This window comes from Salmo trutta, chromosome 3 (assembly GCF_901001165.1).
Source record: "Salmo trutta chromosome 3, fSalTru1.1, whole genome shotgun sequence".
Classification (NCBI taxonomy): Eukaryota; Metazoa; Chordata; class Actinopteri; order Salmoniformes; family Salmonidae; genus Salmo; species Salmo trutta.
Window position 1 is genome coordinate 11,238,190 of NC_042959.1, and position 6,182 is coordinate 11,244,371.

Consider the following 6,182-nt stretch of genomic DNA (forward strand, 5'->3'; position numbering starts at 1 on the left):
AGTGCGGGGCGTTGGCACAGGACGCACTGGGCTGTGAAGGCGCACTGGCGACACAGTGCATAGAGCCGGTGCAGGATATCCTGGACCGAGGAGACACACCGGAGACCAGGAGCGCTGAGCCGGCACAACCCGTCCTGGCTGAATGCTCACTTTAGCCCGGCAAATGCGGGGAGCCGGCAACGAGCTCACCGGGCTGTGAATGAGCACTGGAGATACAGTGCGCATCACCGCTTAACACAGTGCCTGACTGGTCACATGCTCCCCACAGTAAGCACGGGGAGTTGGCTCAGGTCTAAAACCTGACTCCGCCAATCTCCCCATGTGCCCCCCCCCAAATTTTTTGGGGAGCTGCCTCTCGGGCCTCCATCGTTGCCATGCTAATTCCTCATATCGTCGCCGTTCCTCTTTTGCTGCCTCTATCTCGTCCCTTGGTCCAGGATCTCCTCCTATGTCCACTCCTCCTGGCAACGCTGCTTGGTCCTCTGGCAGTGGGAGATTCTGTCACGCATGTGTGTAAAAACGGACCAAGGCGCAGCGTGAGTATCGTTCCACATCTTTATTATATTGTGAATCTTAGCCAAAGGAACAAACTATAAACAAAACACAAACCATGACGACAGAGGTGCAACATGCACAAACTCAAAATGATCTCCCACAAACACAGGTGGGAAAAACAACTACTTAAATATGATCCCCAATTAGAGACAACGATGACCAGCTGCCTCTAATTGGGAATCATACAAAACCCCAACATAGAAAAAAGAAACTAGAACACAACATAGAAAACATAAACTAGATAAAACCCCCCAGTCACGCCCTGACCTACTCTACCATAGAAAATAAGAGCACTCTATGGTCAGGACGTGACATCTAGGGTCAATTTTATATAATTTTTATGCATTTTCAGCCATTCCTGAACCTGAGACCAGAAACAGGCTACCTGAGGGCAATACCAAAATAAATGGTCTGTTGATTCTGTATCCTCACAACAAAATCTGCACAGCTTCGATGATTTTATGCCCCAAATATTCAACATTATGTTGGTGGCAAGAATTCTCTACAATAATTTTAGCTGAAAAGCACGAAGTCTTGAATCTTGCGTCGTTTTATATATCAACTCATACACCCTGTACCATGGAATCGGTACATCAAGCATCTCTTCCCAACTATTTTGCAATCTGTATGGCACAGTCGTCAACATACTGGTCCTCAAATGAAACTGGTATACTTTCCTATTTATACTATATTTATTCCTCCGCCAGTGTTGATCCATTATATTGGGCAGACAGACTAGCTTCCCTACCTCTTCCCGATGCCACAATTGCTGTAATCAATTGGTTGTACTCTTGGATTGACCAGACCTTCCCGTACAATTCTGATAACTCCATGAAAGATATAACTCTACCATTCCAATGTACAATATAATTTAGGAACAAAGTACCCTTTTCAAACCTCTTTCCCATAAATACAGCTATTTTATCAACCAGCACATTTCAGTTCAGCCATAATTTTTGTTGTAATATTTGTTCTGTCTTTTCAGGGGGACGAAATTGAAATTGTAGCCAGCCCTGCAATGCTTGTTTGAAAAAGAGAGATACTTTGAAAAAAAGTATAATTTTCAATGAATTGAAAATGAGACATGGCAATCTCCACAAAGGAAAAAAGGCAATTTTTAAATAATGGATGAGCTTTTCCTAGTAATCTACTTGAGAACCATTTAGGTTTCAAGTACAATGTTTCTCTTCAATGCTTTTCGATGAGGAAAATTTGGAATTAGAATTTAGTTAACTTTCTGAATTGACTGGAATTCAAATGGAATTGACCCAAACCTGGTGTGTGTGTGTGTGTGTCAGTTGTTTTAGTCTGCCCTACTCATAATACTCATAAAATTGTGTGTGTTTTGTGAGAGATGTGTTCACTGTTCTATGAAGTTGATGTGTTCTCAGTTGTGTTTGATTTCATCTCGTTCCCAGACACTTCCGCCCAAATGCGTGAAGAGTCTGGTGGGCAAACGAGTCAAACTAGGCCTTTGTTAGCCAATACAGAAAGACCGGGAGAATTTCACAGAGCATATGTATTCTTAATCGGCTTAATTTATCAACCAATCATCTCCCACAACACCTTCACCCTAACCCTCCCCCGTACGCTAGCATACGACAAGCACAGAGCCACACCTTTGCTCAGTAGGTCCCATAGAATTCTATGTTCACTCCCACTATGGTCAATTTTGAGTGGTTGATTTCCAAGGCTTATATGTGCTGTGCGCAATAGCCTGGGGACGAGGTTATGTTTGATTTGACAGTGTATTGACCATGTTGTGTGGTCTATCTGTGGTCAGAGGGAGCTGGGGTGCAGACTGTGGGAGTGGAGGTGTTTGGGGTGGAGAGGATGGTGGACTCAGTGGAGGACATCCCAGCCACTTAGCAGTGTTGGCACTGCTACTTCCTACCTGACGGGTAAGAGGACATCACTGCTACTTTCTACCTGACGGGTAAGAGGACATCACTGCTACTTTCTACCTGACGGGTAAGAGGACATCACTGCTACTTTCTACCTGACGGGTAAGAGGACATCACTGCTACTTTCTACCTGACGGGTAAGAGGACATCACTTCTACAATCAATCAATCTACAATCAATCACATTTGTATTTGGTCTTTTTTTTATGGTAGCAGTTGTTACAAAGAGCTTTTACAGTAACCTGGCCTAAACCAGACAAAGGATTGAAGACCATGGGCCTGTCTTGGGGAGGGGGGCTGAAAAAGTTGCCAAGGACCATTAGGCATGGCAAGGGCTTGTTGCTGCATTAGTACTGTACTTTCTATAGTCCCTGTCTCTAATGCTGATAAGATAAACCTGTCTGCAACACATGTCCTGTTGGATATGCAAGGACAATCAGCTAAATTAAATGCAAATTACAAAATAGTAGTGTGACCTACACACTGCTTTCAGTGCATTGATAATATGTTATGTCTCAATCCACAGCATTTGCCGATGTCGTCCTTCCGCATCTGTGGCGGAAGGTGGCCGAGCTACAGCAGTGTTTGTCAGACCATGAGACATCCTGAAAATAGGTCTTCTTACGAAAACATCTGTAGCGTCCGAATGGTTATGACCACTCTATGGAAAGAGGAACACGATGGTGTTCTCCATTTCGCTGTATGACCCCCCATAAGTGTCACGGGACAAGTAGTGTCAGAGATGACGTAATAATTTAACAACCATGTTAAACCCAATTATCTCACATAGAGTGAGTCCATGTGACTTATTATATGACTTGTTAATTAAGCACATTTCTACTCCTGAAGTTATTTAGGCTTGCCATAACAAGGTTTTTTTTTCAGCATTTCATATTTTGTAAAATAAATAATAAAAAATAATAAAATAAGCTAATTTAGCACCAAAGCTATTTTAGTCAGGCTAACGTTAGCTAGCTAAGTTAGCACCAAAGCTATTTTAGTCAGGCTGACGTTAGCTAGCTAAGTTAGCACCAAAGCTATTTTAGTCGGGCTGATTGTAGCTAGCTACGTTAGCACCAAAGCTATTTCAGTCAGGCTGACGTTAGCTAGTGTAACCGGTGCTGTACTGCACCGCTGTAACTCTGCATTGTGTGTGGTTGATTGAGACTATAGACGTGGACTTTGGAGATCGGGTATTTTTAATTAAGCATCCTGCAACTACATCCAAAAGAAAATAAAACATTTGTAGAGCACATATGTTATGCGAATCGTCGCCTCTTTCTCTCATAGTGCATCAAAATGATTTTCGAATACAAAAATTAGTACAGCCTCTCCTTATTATGCATCAACACATAACATATATTTTACATAGATAAAACCACATACCTGCATCCAAAAGAAAATAAAACATTTGTAGAGCACATATGTTCTGCGAATCGTCGCCTCTTTCTACAACAGATGCACAATACAAGGGACTGGGATCATTCGAGGAGCTAGCCATCGTTCACACATACAATAGCCTGCTAATACCATAGCTAGATATTAACTACATGTTCAATTCAGAATGTTGATATCATCCTAAAAAGTACAATTACAAGTGCATCTTAACAATACTTATGAGTAACCTCTAAATATACAACATTATTCATGAACAAAACACTGTGTGTATGACTTTGTGCTTAAAAGAATCAAACTACCTCTCATAGTGCATCAAAATGATTTGAGCACAAGCACGCAGGGCAAAACGTAAGTACACACTCCCCTACTCCCTGGATGCAGGCATGCATAATAACAAATCAACATGACATATTAATATATGAAACTGGTGAAATTCACACAATACTTTAACAACTGTTACACTAGCTAGCTAAGTTAGCACCAAAGCTATTTTATCCAGGCTGACATTAGCTAGCTAGCTAAGTTAGCACCAAAGATATTTTAGCCAGGTTGATGTTAGCTAGCTAAGTTAGCACCAAAGCTAGCATAGTGTCTCAATCTTCCCCTTTTCAATTGCAATTTCAGATTAGCAGCTAGTTCACGCTAGTAAAAACGTAGCTAGTGCCCTTAATGGCTAGTGCCCAAAGAGGGGAAAAGTGCAGCACATAATATTTTTTGGGGCAGTGCAGAAGACTGTAAGTAAAGGAATGAATGGCTACAAAGGTAACTAGCTACACTGTACAATTTGTATAACTAGGATAGTCAGTTAAGAACAAATTCTTATTTTACAATGACAGCCTACCAGGGAACAGTGGGTTAACTGCTTTTTTCAGGGGATTTCTACTTTGTCAGCTCAGGGATTTGGTCCAGCAACCTTTCAGTTACTGGCCCAACGCTCTAACCACTAGGCTACCTCCTGCCCTATGTACTCAACTAGCTAGCTATACCTATTTCCAGACAATAAATAAATAATTAGCTAACAAAAGCATAATCTAATTAATTTTAATAAGCTTATCCCATCATTGTTAAGGCCAGCCATTTTTGTTATATGATAAAGGTATTTGATCAATTAAGAGTGGGAGAGAGAGGCAGGGAGAGGACCAACAGCTAGCAATGAAGAATCGGCCCAGAAGCAGCCCTCTTCCGGGGGGCCGGAACTAAATGAATGAATCTGGTATCGGATTTGACCAGTAATAAAAATGAATGACTGCCCAGAATCGGCCCAAGTACATCTGGCCATTTCCGTCTCCGGAATTCAGCCGGCATCTTACCAGAATCCCCCCAGAAGCGGCCTGATGCAAATTTAAATAAATATATACAAAATTACCTGATTTAGTCATTTTAAATGTTACTATTATACTTTTTATAAATACAAATTATACCCATCCACCAAAAAATATTTTGTGTTGGAGGAAACACACTTTACACCTGGTGACAATGTCAGCGTGCATGCGCCTGGCGTAAATATAGCGCGAGGGGACAAGGACAAGGACATCCCGGCCGGCCGAACCCTCCCCTAAATCAGACGACACTGGCCAATTGTGCGTCGCCTCATGGGTTTCCTGGTAGCTGCCGGCAAGGGTCTCGAGCCAGCATCTGTAGCAATGCAGTTTGCATTGCGATGCAGTGTCTTAGACCGCTGCGCCACTCGGGAGGCTCCATCCAAAAAGTTTTTAATGCTTATCAATTGCTTATCAATTGCCTTAGTATCAAAATACTAAAATACTACACAGGGCTCATAAAGAATTTCATTTCAATGTTAATTGTATTTTTTTTATCACAGAAACAAGGAGAAAATATGCAGCCCGTGTAATCATCTGCCAGAGTAGAGTAGCCCCAATCGGCCCGAGGCCCAAGTAATACATTTGGGCCAGATATCTCTCACCGCAATTGGCCCGAGCTCAGTCCCCGCATTCTAGCCATGAGTAATACTAGCCATGAGTAATACTAGCCTTGAGTAATACTGCCGAAGGCGGCCCAGACTTAGGCCACATGACATCAGCCGAGTCTGACTCTCAGCCGAGTGCCCCGACTCTCAGCCGGAATCGGCCCAGATCCACTGTGCTAGCTGGGCAGGTGAGAAATTGGATTTTGAGTTATAAGGCAGTCTGGTAAAACACATTGCAAAGCAATTTACATCACACACAGATTGAAACTATCGGTTCAGCTCCTCATCTTTGCTGACAGTAGCCCAAGTGCTATAAGTGCTACCGGCATTCTGATTTCATTTGGTTGTCATGGAAGTTGAAGATGTGTCTGTGCGCAACAATGATGCAAAGCAGATTGA